Source organism: Crocodylus porosus, unplaced genomic scaffold (assembly GCF_001723895.1).
Source record: "Crocodylus porosus isolate Cpor-Errol unplaced genomic scaffold, CroPor_comp1, whole genome shotgun sequence".
In the NCBI taxonomy this organism is placed as follows: Eukaryota; Metazoa; Chordata; order Crocodylia; family Crocodylidae; genus Crocodylus; species Crocodylus porosus.
Window position 1 is genome coordinate 20,881,280 of NW_017728915.1, and position 17,739 is coordinate 20,899,018.

The window sequence follows — 17,739 nt, forward strand, 5'->3', positions numbered from 1 at the left end:
CACGGGGGGTTCAGCGCCCACACCTCGAGGGCGGGGCTGGGCGAGCAGGGATTGGGCTTTGCTTGAGAACTAGGTCGGTTTCCTACCTGCCCCCCGGCAAGGCGGCCATCCTCCGGCAGCAGCACGGCTCAGGTAGGCGGCGGAGGCGCAGCGGCACCCAGCGAGCCGCGGCGGCAGCGCGGGGCCGGGTCTGGCGGGGCGGCGGGAGCTGGAAGCACGGGGGGTTCAGCGCCCACACCTCGAGGGCGGGGCTGGGCGAGCAGGGATTGGGCTTTGCTTGAGAACTAGGTCGGTTTCCTACCTGCCCCACCCCCCCATGGGTGTGCCACGGCTGGCACGCTCGCTTCCCTCTTGTGCTGTGATGGAGAGGTGGCCTAGGGTGTCACAGCTAATAAACACCTCCCCTGTATCGGATTGGTTGCCCGGTCCCTTGCAGAGGCTTGCAGCGGAGGTACCTTTCCAAAGATGGAGATGGACATGGCTTGCGTTTCAAATAACGGGATTAAAATCGGGCGGCAGTAGTGTCTGACCGAAAGGGCAGGCGGTTGTGAATGTTGCATCTGCAAAAGCAACCACAGAAAAGTTCGGGGGGGTTATTGTGGTAGTAATTCTAAATAATCTTAAGGGATTCTGTTTAAAATGGACACGAGACTGCTTGATTTCCCATGGAAAGGAATTTCAGTAAGGTAGTATTATGGGCCAAATTCTGCAAATAGGGAAGCAGGTGAAGAGGTTGACTTGCATCGTGGAGTGTGATGCAGATCGATGTTTAAAGGGTCTCACCTGCCCTGTTTTGGAGTCAGTTTTGTGGAAGACTTCACCGGGTGTAGGATTAGGACCAGTGTTTTATGTAAGTATGGAAGTAGATGATGTCATAGTTGCAAAGTAATTTTTCTACTCTTGGCCTTGTCCTTACATTTTTTAAGAGTGGTAACCAAATGGAGCAGCAAAAGGACCTTTCTTTAGAACAACTCCATCGACAGCTGCTTATTAAATGAAGCCCCAGTGTACAAGCTGAGCTGTGGGGGCTAACCCCAGGCCCCACTGAGGGCAATTCGCAAGATTGAGACGGAGAAATCTTAAAACATCAGCTGTTACATAACCCAGTCTACGTTTCAGCTGTTGAAATCATTACATTATTACACCTTAGATTGCAAATGTAAATGTTAATCAAACACTAAAGCCCTAAATGACATAAAAACCTTCTTTTACCTTTACTATTACTGTACTACTGTCCAATTCTGTTGCTAATGAAGTCAGTTATATCCCTTCATTTACACTACTGGCAGTAGGCTCTCCCCGTTTGGGTTCAAAGCCGTAACGTTTGACATTGTGCAGGCTGTCAGAAATATTCAGTACAGTGTGCTTGGTCTAGCACTAGTTCATGTCTTGTGCACGTTCTGTTAATTAATAATGTAAAGCAAGGGACGTAAGTACGGAAGATGCTGCACACTGAAGTTGAGCCGTCTCAGGGAAAGCACTGAGGACACCTGAAATATTTACTACCCTAGAAGGGCAGATTTATGCAGATTTGTTTGTGTCTGTTTGCTGGATAACAAACATTTACAGGTTTTGGCTCACAATGATTGAAACGGGCCGTGTCAGTTATCACTGCAGGATCTAGCTGTAGTTTAGTAGCAGTCTGATTTCCATGACTTTTACCGCCATGACTTCAGAGAGCCAAGTGGATTTCTTATGGAGAGGCAATGAGAAAACTATAGAGTCGCTTTGTATCATGGGAAGGAATATTAGGTATCATTTTGTTGGCCAGCCACTTGGGCTATTCAGGGTGACATTTCCATTTGACTGTTGGTGACATCTGAAGAGAAATGAAGACGTTCCTTAAAAGGAGCTGTATTTGCCCCTGGTTGTAGACAGTCGTGTAGCAGATGATGACCCTAAGGAATTAAACTGAACTACAGAGTGGTGACAAGCTGCTCTTTTGATTAAACGTATGCATTGTCTTTTCAGAAGCCACAGATAGCCCTGTTATTTTCAAATCTTTCTCTTTCCACTGTTGACCTAAGCTTAGCAGATCCGTAGAAGAGCAAGAAGCCTTTTGTTGCTGGTTTTTTCAGTGCTGACAAAAGGACAGCTCTTGTTATTTAAGAGGTGATATTTATGCTACATAGTCTTATGCAGACTGTTTGCATAGTGCATATGAACTGAAACGGGCACAGTTCCACCCTAACAGATGGACATGAGCATGTGCAGCCAAGAGAGCATGTCAGATGTGTTTGTTAGGGCAGGATCCCCTGCCCAGATCATCTAAAAGTGAAATGTATCCTGATTTATTATTTTTTTTGCATACTTTTGGTTAGGTGATATGTCACTGCTGTCTCATTTTGAGGCTAGGTTAATTTCCAGAAAATAAAATATAAGTAAGCTTTGCAACCAGATATGGAGCTAATGGACTGATTTAAGTGGAAGAGGTGGTGGAAAGCTGAAAGGTGTCTTGTAGCCCTTGTTTGGGAGTGTCTCCATCTGGAGGCTTCTACGAAGTAGGCTAAGCCAAGGTTCCTGCTGTGGCATCCTCTTTGCATGCACTAGCATCAGTGAACATTGCCACCTCGTGGTGAACAAGCCAGATACCTTTCAGGCCCAAAGGTGAGGTGGTGGTAGAGAGCTTGGGTAGTTTTTAGTGACTGCTGCATGCCTCCTGCTATAATAAGCATTACAGCGACTGTTTTTGTTTACAGGCAGAGATGTCAAGTGTTGTATTCTATGTTGGTGTCTTTTGGAAAGATACCATACCTTTCTTCCACTTGATTTACCCAACAAAAATTTCTGTTTTGATCTGTTATAGTTTTGTCAGCGTTGCACAACTCCAGTCTCCCTAAAATGATTCTGAAAGTGCTGGAAGGAGACCCTTAGCATGGCTCAGGAGATAGTAACCTACAGACTCAGATCTCTAGTTTATTGTTTTAAATATATGCTGGGTTGGTAGCGATTAAAAATATTAATCGGTGACGAGTGTTCACAGATTGTCAGAAGTTTAGGGCTGAAAGGGACCTCGTGAGATCATCAGGTCCAGCCAGCCCTGTGAAATAACTCAGTAGCCATTTGCAAATTTGCTTAACTGGTGTCTGCAGACTAAAAAACACTAGTGCTGAGTAGGAGAGATTTGAATGGAGATGCAGAATGACTTGTCTCCATCCTAGAAGTGGTCCCTGCTGCACAAACTAAGGCTCATAGGTATAATACTGATGTGCAAGTTGACAGTACTCCTGCATGTGTTTTGCTTGCTTTTGTGGAGAAATAGAAGATTTTGCTCTTGAGGGCTCTCACTAACGCTACCAACATCTTGGACAAACACTAACTTCTTGTTCTAAAACATTTCTGAAGAAATGTCACTCTGGAATTACAGAGCTTCTAATCTATTCTTTAATAAATGTTTGGTAGCAGAGATTTTGCATGAGCTGGTTATGTGGGGAAGGGGGAGGGAGGGAGGGAGTGCTAAAGAATGGCTTCTTTTTCTTTCTCTCTCCCTCTTTCTCAAACAAGAAGCCCTCTATTGAGTTTACTCATTCATGGCAGCATCTTTGTTGCTTCTGCAATGAGTCAAAACTTTACACACACAGAAGCATATGAGGCTGCAAGATCAAAATGTGTGCTGGCTTATGAACACGCAGTACAGTAATAACTGTGGAAATAGAAGATTTTTTAAATAGCTTGTGTAAAAAGCTCAAGAGAACTCATGTAAGGGTCTTCAATATCACTATGCATACTGTGCCCATAGGGTGGATTCTCACAAAAGAAAGTAGGGAGCGGGAAAGTGAGTGTTATGTATATAGAAGACCATTGGGAGCACAGACTAATAAACATTTACAAATGGTGCAAAACTAAGGCAGGAGCAGAACAGTGGTAATTGGAGAGGTTTGCAGTGGCATTGCTGCCTGAGCTAAATCCCAGAATGAATAGCTAAATTCAGAGTGAGATCAGGGATGTAAAAACTGCACTATGAACTTGTGCTACTCCATTTCTGTAAACCTCTGTTTGGATCTAGTAAATGATGCAGTACATGCAGAGGAAGCATGCATGCTTCCTGCTGCACCACTATGCCATTAACATCCAAAAGTACAGCTCCTTTCCTCCGTCTAGTATACAGTGTGCTCTTGGGTATTTTCTTAGTACAGTAATAAACATTGTATCGGATTCATGAAGGATGGGAGTCCTTAATGGTAAATTTTCAAGGGAATGGATTAGGAAAGGTCAGTAAGGGGCAGAAGTTAGGTATCAGGAAAAGTGTTTTGGATGTCACACATACATAAGGAAAGCAGGGAGAAAATAAGGGTAAATATGAACTCATTAATATGATACCAGCTAAAGCTGATAGCATAGAACGCTGCCTTGCAGTTCCTATTGTACATGTGGAACTGTGTCCTTCAATGCAACTGCCCATAATGCTATCCTATAAAGCAGTGTTTCATTGACTTATCAATACATGCTGTTTTATAATAAAATATTACCAACCTAACACACAGATTGGATTTTGGTGGAAAGAAGTCCATAACAATATATTGTAAATACTTTGGGTTATATTCTGTAAATATTTTTAAACAAAAAGATTGATGTTCTCACAGTGCTCAGTGGAAATACTGCCCTTGAACAAAATGCATAGGGTGTCAGTTGTATGGTATGTTAAGTTTCCTATTGTAGCAGTGGCTAGACAATAAAATAATGTCTGTGCCACAACCCATTCAATTTAGCAGAGCACATATACCTACTTATCTCCTTCTGAGTTTCAAAAACAAATACAATATAAATTAGGCATGTACAGAAATTTTGCGCAAAAAAATGTATGTGCACAAATTATGTAATTGAATGTTTTCGTACAAATAATTTTTTTGTCCTTATAAAAGAACTAAACCTATTTTTCTTAAATTACATGGAGATTTTGTTACTGAATAAAGCAAAAATGGGCCAGCTCCATCAGTTTTTACACTGGGCATCCCTTTTGAAGTAGATTTCTCATTTTGTTCACTAAGGAGTTCTGTCTAAAAGCTGAGCATATGGTATGGGCTAATTTATGTTTGATTACTTGGTTCCCAGTCCTATTATCCCTTTGTGTAGAAGGCTTCCTAGTAGCTTTAGTGCAGTAGATAGGGCTTCATATGTATTGTTTTTCAACAACTCTGATTAGAGATAAAAGGCTGCCCTCAGATGTGCTTGCAGGGCTCCTGTTGACTTTAATTGGAGCCCCAGTCATGCATCCCAAGGCAAAAAGGCAGATCTTTACATCTTCTAATTTTATTTAAAATGCATTTATTAGAACAAATGAAACTGTGTTACAGTTGTTCTATGGGGCACATAGTTTCACTTAGGAAGCTAGGTCTAAATAGAGAATCTACTGTGGAACAGGTTGTCAGACACAGACTTGGTATAAAATTCAGATCAACTTGTTTCAATATGGAAGAGAACAAATTTAACATAACAAAGGTGTTGTACCATGTTAGAGATATTAGCTGCACTAATGGAAGATTATCAGTAATATTTAAATTAATATATACAGACACCAAAGATGTGATATAAGGGAGAGATTATTGCTTGTCTACTAGTAAGGTGGATTAAATCAATTTAAAAATCGTAAACTTGCTATGTGGGTTGTAAGAAAGACAAAGATATATAGCCAATGTCATTATTTATAATAGCACAAGGATAGGCAACCCCTGGCGCAGGTGCCACAGTGCATGCAAAGGCATTTTGCTTGGCACGCATGCCTCAGGATGGACAGTGGGAAAGAGGCCAGGCTTGCGCTGCCACGACGAGGATCTGTCCCCTTTGGAGATCCCCCGCCATCTACCCCAGCATGCCAACATCTTACAAGTCAAGGTTTCGAGGTGCTTTTGTCACTCTGCCCGAAAACATTGCTGACCCCTATAATAGCAGTTTTATAATAGCTGCAGCTCCAAAAATATATTTAAAAAAATTGAATGCTTAAAAGTTAAATTTTAAAATTGTAAAAAAAAAAAAAAAGGAGGAGGCTGAGGCACAACATCATATGGAGCATTAAAAATCTTGAAAGCATGTCTGTTTCTTGCTCAGTGAACATGTCTACATGTGAATATTAGTGCAGCGCAATAAACTCTGGCATAGTTTGTGCTGGAGCTTATTGCTCCTGGGTGCAGTGTTTACACCTGCGCCCAGGACCACAGCACATTGAGCCAGGGAGGCAGTGTCCTGACTGCAGGAGTTAGCCTGCCAGCCCATCTCAGTGCTGCAGAAGGACTGACTGGGGCTTGAGGGTGTTACAGTGCAGGACTAGCCAGCAGGCAGCCCCACACTGTAGCATCTTCATGCCCCAGTCAGCATCTACATGTGCGTTGCAATGGAGTAAATAACTCCGCCATAGGGTAGTACTTGTTTCTGGCCATACTAACCTATGGAGGAGTTAATTAGTTTATGTCAGCCTAATAGCTCCTCATGTGTAGACCAAGATGTTCCACTGCAGAGCTAATTATTCTACTCCATACTAAACGTCTTGTGTAGATGAGTCCTTTTCCCCTTTAACATGGGGAGGAAAGTCCCCCATGACGGAGTTGAGTATGAGGCAGTGTGGGGCAGACAGCTGATTCAGCTCCAGCTTTAGCCCCAGCCATGGGTTAGAGTCAGAACCGCAGCTGCTGCCTGCCCTCCCCTGCCTCTGCACCCCCTGCTGATCCTCCCCTGCAGCCGCAGGCCCTACCCGTGCCCAGTCTCCCCACTGTGCCAGTTCTCCCAAATCTAATTCTTCAATAATTAGATTCTGTACATGGATAATTATAATGTAGATACATTTTCCATGTATAGAAACCTAATTATTGGGGGGAGTCATCTTAAATACAGGGTTAAATACTGTATCTGTCCCCTGCTAAAATCAGGGCCCCAGTACACTAGACTGCACAGCCCATCCTTAAACAGTATTCAGTCTAGATTAACAACATGTACAAATGTTGTGAGAGAGGATTAAGTAATTAGCCAGGGTATGGCAAATCTGGAAACTGAACTCTAGTCTCCTAAATCTCAATTTAGTGCCATAACTATAAGATTAATTCTATTGTCTGACTAAGTGATAGATCCATGTGTTTCTCTCAAAGACAGATTTTTCTGCACCATATTCCACCAAATAATATCTAAAATGTGCACAAAATAACTTCTGGATGCTGACTTTGAGGGAAATTTTAAGAAAACTTATGCTTGGAATGCAGATAACAAACTTCAGCTTCAGAATTCCAGTTTAGTTGTTTGATCTCTGTCCCCAAAGCTCTGAAGTAAAACCCTTTAAATAAAATAAAGACAAGAATACAGAGCAGGAAAATGTACTTCTTCTTGCAGCACTTCAAGCATTTTTGATGCAAACTCAATGCAGAGATGACATGTTCCTTAATAAGGAATAAAATGACTGCAGAAAATTTTTGGTGGCTGGATGCTCAAGAAATCCTTTTTGTGCGTTATAGAATCGTAGAAAATTAGGGTTGGAAGGGACCTCAAAAGGTCATCCAGTCACTCACTGCTCAAAGCAGGATCATCTCTAACTAAATCATTGCAGCCAAGGCTTTGTCTAGTTGGGTCTTAAAAACCTCCAAGAATGGAGAGTCCACAACATCTCTGGGTAACCTGTTCCAGTTGTTTTACTACCCTCCCAGTTAGAAAATTCTTCCTAATATCTAACCTAAATTTCCCTTGCTGCAGCTTGAGACCATTGCTCCTTGTTTTATCATCTGCCACCACTGAGACCAGTCCAGCTCCATCTTCTTTTGAACCCCCTTCAGGTAGTTGAAGGTTGCTATTAAATCCCCTCTCAGCCTCCTCTTCTCTAGACTAAATAAGCCCAGCTCTCTCAGCCTCTCCTCATAAGTCCTGTGTCCCAGCCCCCTCACCATTTTGTCACCCTCCACTGGACTCTCTCCAATTTGTCAACAACATTTCTATAGTGGGGGGCCCAAAACTGAACACAGTACTCCAGATGTGGCCTCACCAGTGCATAGAGGGGAATAATCACTTCCCTTGACCTGCTGGCAACACTCCTACTAGTGTAGCCCAGGAAGAGCACGCTCTTGATTCTTACTGAGCTTATTGTCCACTGTACCCCACCAGGTCCTTTTCTGCAGAGCTGCTGCCCAGTGAGTCAGCCCCCAGCCTGTGCCGGCACATGGGATTGTCCCATCCTAAGTGCAGGATTTTGCACTTGTCCTTGCAAACCTCGTGAGACACATCCTCCAATGTGTCCAAGTCACTCTGCTCGCCCTATCTTCCAGCATATCTATTGTTGAAGATACGTATATTTGTGTGTGTATGTGTGTGTGTATATATATATATATATATATATATACTCCCCCCTTATCTATTGGAACATTTATTATGAGATGATGTGGCCAACTTTAAGGCTCAATTGTGCAGTCGTTTTGCATGCAGAGCTCTTGGTGACACCAGTCAGAAGTGCATATGCATTAGTATGCCTTGCCTTGCCTTGCCTCAGAGCCTGGAGCCACAGAATCTGGTTGAAACGATCCACAGCGGGAAAGTGAGGACTGTTCATAAGCAAATGTTAGGGCCTGCTATAGGGGCTGAGGAGTGGAAGATAGGTTGTCTGGACAAAGAAGCTGGAGAATAAAAGCACTTTGATTTGTTGTGAGCTGGGAGCTGCGGTTGTTGGAAGCCCTCTGTTCAGATTGCCTTTAGGTTCAGTTTAGGATTTATTTACCATCATGGTTCAGGACCACACTTTGGGTCTTTAACTCTGCTGGCTTTTGCCAGTCAGAGAGGCTGCCCATGTAGCTAACTTACCTCCATCCATTAGCTTTTCATAAAGGAAAGGAGAGTCCATGTAGCTTATTCTTCAGCCTGCATCTCCCATCCTTGCAGCTCTCCAGTGTCCACATTGATTTTACCCACCTTAATGCTTTTAATAAGACAGCACAGCCGTCCCAGGAAACTGACCATTGCCATTGCACAGTGTAAATAGGACACAGATCACATCAGCTTTTCCTCTGCATTGAATACAATAGCAGAATACACTGGCATAACTGAAAGAAGACAGCTTCTAAATGTCATTGGGTAATAAACATGCAAAAGGAATTTCTCATTAAAAACACATCCCTAGCATTTTTAAAGGCTTGGAAAATTAAGGACTCCCTTGGTTTCCAGTAGGGATAAGTGAGGTCAAATGCTTGTTTTTTGTGCTGTAATATTGATTAGTTCATAGACTGGACAAAAGCAAGGGCTCTGCTGCAGTGTCTCTCAAGGTCTGCAGTAGAAACGCATTAGACTATGTATGCTGTTTTCTTATTACAAAACGTGATTTATTCACATGCAGTGCCTGTGTTCCCTAGAGCTCCATATAGGCAAAACTGTGCTGGTCTGTAGTGACCTATGGCAAATTATCTATCTATCTATCTAATGTGTTTAAGTAGGAAACTGTATAAGAAAAAGTATTTAAAAAGTAATAGAAACTAGGTCCCTATTTCTTTTTAGCTGAAGTGAGAGCCATACAATTTTGGGGTTAGGTTTTTTTAACAGACTTCTAAATTGTATCCATAGTACTTGCCCATGCATTCATTTGTGAGTGAAAGACAGGTATTAGTACGTGGAAAACTGTTGGCACAAATGTCTATGTATCCAACTATATATTTGCATGGACATAAGCAGATTTTTGTGCAGGCAAACAAATACATTTGCAGTTTTTTCAAGAACAGTTTTAGTAGCTATTTTGCAAATTGACCTTTAATGTGTAGCACTTTCTTGCTTACAATCAGTGTTTTGTATACGAGAGATGGGTAATATACATAGTCAAAGCATCCACTTTATTGCTACAGAGTTATTAGCATATTAACCAACTTACTGAGGATGGATTGTATTTTAATATTAAATCATTTCCATAAATTTAATACTCCTCATGCTGATGCAATAAAGAAATATAAGCAGTGTATTAAGCTGTATGAGTTATAAACAGTATTACTGTAGTGGGGTTTGTAGTTGAAAGGCAAAAGTATTGTAGATCTGCTCCAAAATGGGTCTTATAATAGTCCTGTAAAGAAGGTAGTTTGTCTTTTACTTTCCAGAGTCTGACAGGATTGTACTAGTAATAAGATGGCTTCATTATAGGTTTTAATTTAGCTCTGCTAAAGCTGTGAGTGTTGTGGCAGGTTCACAATTGCTATTTACTATGTGTTTTTTAAAATTAGATAATAGCAAACCAGTTCCATGTGTCAATAATAAGTAATTCAAGTGACTTTGTATTGAAAAAATGGGGTTGTCAGCAAAATAGTATTATTTGTCACAACAGCAGTTAACAACCAAGTATTTTATATTGCTAGGCTGTTATCAGTTGGGAGGCAATTGTATTAGCTGGAAAGTAGAGCTGTTTGGCAGAACAACAGCAGTGTTCTGTGGAGAAGCCAGTATGATTGTAATGCACAGATTATTGTGCCAGGGTTGGAGAAAAGAAGCTTGGTTACAAAGTCAAGTGGTTACAATGACATCCTGTGGCCAGCTCAGATATTTTCATAGATCAGTATACTATGTCAAGCAGAACAGCTATTTAGGAATATGCTAACCTTGAAGTTAACACGTGTTGAGGTTGTTCTTTGGTATCTATCACTGATTGGGAAGATGATATCTTTAATACCTATAGAGAGGTGGGTAACTGGGTTAGTCCAAAGTCAGGCAGAAGACAAGGTAGATCTGTACTTTACAGACTATCTGATAAAGTAAACCCTCAGTTTACAAAAGTTTATGCTATACACCTCTGATTTAGTTAGTCTGTACTATGCAAACCTACCCTGCCTTTCATTTTAGATACCTGTCATTATATTGGTCAGTGGTAAAATACTCAGGTGTAGATTAATAAACATTCAAATATTCTACTTGCTTTAGATCTAAAAATCAGCTCTTTCAGGTGCTCATAATTTAAATCATCATGTATGTTTTGCCTCCATGTTTTGAGTTTTCAAGTTAAAAATATCATGCAGTGTTATATTCTGTCCATGTGTTTGCCCTAACAAGTGTACTATGAAGTTAATATTTACTATTCTTTAGGGAAAACTGTTATCCTGGCACCTTTCTTCTAAGCCATTGGGCACAGTGGAAGTCCTCATTGTCACAAATAGTGTCCTGTCACAAACTGTGGAAAATAAGTCTGTGTGTATACCTACCTACATACATACATATACATACCCACACACAGACACACCTCAAGCACTTTGCTAATGCAGCTACTGCTTGCTGCTTTAAGGTATGAAAATCGCCTTCCAGAAAATTCCTAAATAAATTTGCCTTAAGATTTGCCTGACTTCAGTTATTCGGATTGAAATTATAATTACAGCTACATCTAAGGCCTGCTTCTATTGAAGACAAAGTCATTCCAGGGACAGTAGTATCAGGCCCAGGAACTGTAAAATATTGTTTGTAACTGCTGGGCCTAATCATACTACTGGGTTTAATACTTAATACAGCAGAGTCAGTGAGTGAGAAGATTTGAGTGTAAGTCTTAAAATAACTGGTGTTTTTCCTAACGCTTCAGAACTTGGAATCATGTAAATATGTCTCAGCTTTTATTTCTTTGCAGAGGACAGCTTGGAAATGTGACAATGCACTCAAAAGACTCATGAACCAGAAGGTGAATGACAGAGAATCTTAAACTCGTTTTTCTGAGCTCTCCTTAAGACCATAACATAATTTGGGGATTTTAGCTCCTGATTTTTATGGGCTCAGGTGTGACAGTAATGGGTTCATTCAGAGGCAGCCACCACACCAGGTATGAAAAGATTTGTAATACTGGCTGTTACATTAACACCTCTGGTACTACCAGTAGGGTAATTTATTGTCTTATTACATCTTTCAGTTGAAGAACAAACAATCTTTTCACCAGTAGTCTTCCCTGGTGGGGGGGAAGCTGTGTTTAATCCCACATTATTGAAATACAGAACAAATTTAGTATTGTTATAGTGGCAGTTACACAGTTATACCACAGTAGGAAACTGTGTAAATGGAACGTACCCATAGCAGTATATTTTTATCTGATTTTGGTGTCTTCATTCCACACCAAAATACTTATTCACAAGATAGTGGAGCAAGAATCTGACCTATTAATTGGCCAAGAAGAAAAGCCTGACTTGAGGTCTCAGAAAAGGAAAGTTATTGACTTATTTAAATGCAGTCTCTCATGAAAGTACCTGAGCTGCACAAGCCACGTAACAAGAATTGCTATGCCATAAGTGTTAAAGATCCATATTTCTCTTCTTTCCCGATACTGCTTCTACTAATATTTCATATTAGAATCTGTTATAATTAAGTTGCAGATGATTTGGGGAAGCTTTTCTTAAGGTCCCTAAGAGCATATATTTGAAATATTTGAATGACTGGTGTGGCCGTGTCTTCAGTTCAGAATGCATTTGAGAGTGCAACTACTTGAGCTGTGCTCACTTAACCAGCTGAGCAGCTGTTTTGGGGGCTTTCCTAGATGCAACAGTTGTACCTGATTCAGCACTCTGTAAATCTTATGTTGGTATTTCTGCAAAGCAGAGTTAGTCTTTTCTTAAGACTGTCCTGTGAAGCCATTCCTTTCCTGCCTGCCCTAAAGGGCAATTGACTATTTGGAAATAAGAGCGCACTAACTTCTTTAAACACACTCACAATCCCCTTGAGACTTGCGGTGGTAGCTGGCTTTTCCAAGCTTACCGACACAGGATTTACATATTAATCCTTTGTAGCTGGATGAGATATTCTGTCTTGATTTCATATTCCCTTCCTTACATGCATTCTGCCAAATGTGTAAAACCCAGGGCCACGTCCACACAAGTGCAAACATTTGTTTCCCTGGGGACAAGAAGCAGTGACACACCTTGTGTTGGTCCTTCTTGTCCCCAAGGAATGCACCCTGGTGTATGGCAGGTTACCCCAGGTGGGGAAGAGGAGGCTAGGACCAGCAACTGTGCTGGCTCCAGCAGCATTACCTCAGGGAGCTGCAGCCATGGGGCTCCTGCATGGTTTTGGTGCTCCTGCCAGGCGCTTTTTCCAAGCTCCAGTTTTGGGCAGGATGTGCTGCTTCTATGTGATCCCCCCTGTTTTTTAAGGCACAGGTTTTTTTGACCCTGGGAGATCCTGGGGTCCAAAAAAAAAAAACCCCATGCTGCACGGTAGCAGCACAGGGAACACCTGAATGTGCAGTGTGTGTTGCTGCAGATTGGTCTGTGGTGCCACATACTGTACTTCCATGTTCATCTGGACATGGCCCAGGAGTTTAACTTGTCTGTTCTTTCAGTTTGTCGATGAGTTTGTTACAAAAGGTAAAAATGGAAACCAGTGTGCTATGTAGGAGGTGTCACACGGGATCGGACCAATGATTCATCTGATCCTGTAATCTTTTTCTCAGATGATCCAAATACCGCACCAGCCAAGGGAAAATGTAAAAGCTTCCATAAAGAGTAATTGAGCGACTGACTGACCTATATTCCAGGTGTATTTTAGCAAAGGATTGTCAGTCCTAATATTTTGTGACTATTTTATTTGGCATTAATGGAATTTCAGTTGTAATGACCTCTAATGTGATCAGAAATCCACTTTTGATCATTAAAAGTGCCTCGAGGAACATGCATTATACTATGTTTCTTTTAGCAGTTCCTGTGCCTGTATTATCCCAAGGGTACTCAAACAAATCGACTGCCAGCAAAGAATTGGAATTGTTCAGAAAATGTTAGCACTGTGAAGGAGCAGCTTACTAAGGCTATATGTACCTACTCCCTCGCTTCCCCATTGCTTCCTCGCATGGGCATTCTCCTCCCTCTAGTCTAGCTGCCGCACACTTTGTCTGAGTGCACAGCCTCAAGAGTGGAGAAGGCCATGTGCACTTAACCAAAAAATGCACTTGCCGCAGTCATCGTGAATGTGTATTGCTCATTAGCTACAGGAATAGCCTACCTGTAGCTTTTTGCACCTCATTAAGGCTCCTAATTTTGTCTCATGATGTCTTATATCTTTAATAACAGCCTTAAAATTGATGGACCTAGCCGTTTCAGGGCTGCTTTAGAAACCTGGGGAATTTTGGTTCCCAGTCTGTTTCACCAAAGATGCAGATAGACCAGCGATTTTCAATCAGGGTACCACAGCATCCTGGAGTGCCCTGAGGTCCTGTCAAGGATGATACAGGGGGTCATGCAGTGTGTTAGCAGGATTCACAGGATAAGCCCAGAGATTTCAGGAAGGAATCGATGACCGTAAACATTTCCTGACCTGTTGTGGTATTTTGGGTTTTTCCAGGAGAATTGCTCTAATATTTTTCCTGTAGTCAAGAAAATGAATGAAATTCAAGAGCTGGCATTTTCTGTGGGGTGATCTGAGTCTAACAAGGTTGAGAGCCACTGAGTTAGACAGTGTACAATTACATTACAAAGTAGGCAGTGGGGCCAAGAATTCCTGTTCAGTTAAGAAGTGTATGTGCTTAAAAGGTAAGGAGTTAACTAGTGTTTTAATTTAAGTAGTAGGCAAAAAATTGGCACCAGAATCATGTTATGCAGTTAAGTGAATTATGCACATAACTGATATGTGACTAAGTGGAGTTCACAGCATAGGGTTTAATTGTACTTCTTACTGTAGTATCTAGCTCATCTTTTTATGAGAAGCAAGATATGTCACCCTAGGTGAAGCACAGCACTAACTGTTCAGTAACTGAACTTGGTGGTTGAGAACTTGCTTGGCTATTCCTCACAATGTTGCATTGTCCGGTGCAGATGTACCTAAGACACCATCAGGTTCCATTTGCTAAAGGAGGCTTTTAGAGGTGATATAAAAAAACCCCCAAAATAAAAGGCAGCTACTGTCTGCCAAGGTCTAAATTTTCACAGAAACATTTTTTCCAACAGTGTTGGAAATATGCCTTGCATAGTTCTATACACAGTCTCTGCAAAACCCTTTTCATCTCCTTTAATCAGTGCTACTTCTCACATTTCTCTTCAGCCCATTACCAGACCTTATTAGCACTAGTGATGGGTGAATCTTGAAATTTTTTTTCCAGGTACATACTAAATAATTCATGTGCTGCTTCAACCTTATCTGAAACCTTTTGAGTTTGCCCAGTTGGGTTAAGAATAACTTTGTGATACTTTTTAAGGCTATTTTTGCACATCCACTTTAACTAAAGGGAGAAAGGACTTAAACAATTTCTGATAAGTACAATAAGGATATGCTGGGATAGTAAGAGAGTTTGAGCAGAATGTGGGGTGAACTGGACATGACTGAAGAGCTTCAAGATGATGATGGAGGGTTTGAAAAATAAGGGTTCATTGTCAAATAAAACTAACTTATGTTTTCTTGAGGAGTTTGAGTGACAGATATATGGGATGAAGTAAAGGCAAGCCTCCATCAGATAGCCACATAATAAGAAATGGCAATTTTTTTATTACCTAGCTATAAATACTGGTCTGCAAGGAACCTTGCAAAACATGGCATTAGAAGAGAAGAGAGCAGTAGACAATGTTAGCAGTGTATGAACATAAATCCAGTGTTAAGTGAACAGAGTAGTCATAGAAGAGAATTAAAAAGTTCCATTAATCGTAAGTGGAAGCACTCAGTGGGTGGAAAATTCAGCATTGTTACTTCATGTTTCATCTCATATGGTTCCATGTGGATTCATCCTATTCAGTGACTTAGAAAGGTGCCCAACAACATATTTCTATCACCTGAATGGGGTTACTGATTCTGCTCTACACAAAGGCAGTGCTGGGGTATGCAGGGATTACATCCACACAGGTCAGACCATGAAGGTCACTGTTTTACGGGAAACAAATGGAGTTCAGATAGTCAAGGCATCAACTGCCACAGCACCAGGCACAGGAACTAATTGTCTAGCACAGCATCACTACAAATATATATATATATCAGGATTTAGCTGAAAGGTCCCATTAACATTAAAGAGTATGAATAAATCCCACTGCCCCACTCTGCAGATGAAGTGCTTGGTGACTAGTAGTAAAGCTAGGATAGCAGCTGCAGCATTCAGCATTTCAGAGAATTCAATGAAAATAAAGCAGAGCTATACTGATGTATGTCTTTAAGGATAGAATTAAAATGTGTTCAGCTTGCAGAATGACATCCCAAACTGCAAAGTAATTCCAATGAAGTGTAACCCATCATTCCCTTAATTAAATAAGTATACACTGTACTGTAATTATTTATGTAACAGGATACTGCCAAGTTAAAATTCATGGGCCTCATTTTTCTCTCCCTTACCCTGGTCTGAAGCTGTAGTAATTCCATTCACTTTGGTAGTTAACCCAAATTTAAATTAGAATGAGAGAACAAAATCAAGCCAATCAATATTTAAAGCATCTTTTTACTAATAATATCTTAAAATATAAACACAGAGATAATTGTTCACAACTGGTTTACTCTTCCCTCTTGATGCTGTTCATTTTATTTTGCTTTTATTCTGCTTGAAACTGATTAGTTTGTTACTGATTCGTTTGTTACTGATGCTGGTGTCTATTTTTGGGTTTTTGACATTTCAAGAAAATATCAGGAAAAAAAAATCTTCCTACCAATATTTTAAGGATAATAGATTTAAATTGCTATGGATGACTTATTAGAAATTAATTCATAGTACAATAGCCTTTCCAGATTCTAGCCAAGTTCCAGACTTCATTGCTTCTAAAAGTCTTTTTCTCTTTACTAATATAATAAACTTTTGGGGCAGGGTGTGTCTCATTTGATTGCCACTGAACAAGTGGGTGCATAATAGAGTGGAAGATGGTAGGGAAGATCATGTGACCTTGAGTTTCTTGATAGTGTCTCTTTAAGCATATTAGTTTCCTCTGTAAGTATAGTGATTGTGAAGGTCTGGGACTGGCAGATCTGAAAAACAAAAGTCGATGCTTGTCTAAAGTCCAAGCGTGACAGACGCAAACTCCCCAGCAGCGTGCTTCTGTCAAAGCCTGAAGCTTTTGGGATAAGAAAATAGTCTCATTGGGACTTTCAGTTCTTGATTTTTAAAAAGAAGAGTGCCAATAGAGGCCAGTAGTGGGTTTTGTGACTGGATGCTTGTGCAAGGGGAAACAGACTCATTTGAGATGAGCCACTAGAGAATAACACTTTACTATCAGCTTCGAGCCTGACTCTTGTGGCTGGATAGGAGAATGTTGGCCGCTTTGTGTTTTATGGCAAAAGCCTTGAGAGACTCCTGTATTACCCTGCATCACAAAGAAGAATCAAAGAACTTCTACGATTCCCCTCAAACATTTTTTTCCAGGATGAAGTTTGAGAAACAGAGAGAATGAATTTCTTGGTAGTAGATCCAATATTGGAAACTAAAAGAATTGCCCTGTTTCTCATCTATCACACAGTTTTTGGTTAAAAGTGGTTTGGTTTGGTTTTTAATTGGATAAACTGTTACAGGTCAAAAGCTTTGAATAACTTGTGTAAAACAGTGCATTCAACAGAAAATTACAGTGAAAATGTTGCATTTCATGATGTAAACGCCCCAAGATGGTAGAGTGCTGCGCAAACAGTATGGCCATAGAACGAAAAAAAAGTAGGGCTCAAAGGTCTTGTAAGAATGGGTGCTGCCATTTTCTTACATGTATTAGCTGTAGTATGCTTTCCCTTTAAATCATGTATAATACTTTAGTCACAATTTTGTTGTTTTCTGATTCTATTTAGTTGCATGTGCTGCCATAATAGCAATAACAAAATAACAAAAAATTTACATCAACAAATATAATGTAACATCCATGACACGGATAGGCACGCGCCGCACCCCGAGGGTCCCCT

General features: G+C 40.8%; 1 long non-coding RNA gene across 1 annotated transcript in view; it reads left to right on the forward strand.

The window, feature by feature from the left end:
• Nucleotides 1-73: 73 nt before the first annotated feature.
• Nucleotides 74-17,739, forward strand: part of LOC109310565 — a 23,647-nt gene continuing 5,981 nt past the window's right edge. The window contains exon 1 of the long non-coding RNA XR_002101249.1: nt 74-132. This is a non-coding gene — a long non-coding RNA (uncharacterized LOC109310565). The remainder of the gene's footprint in view (nt 133-17,739) is intronic.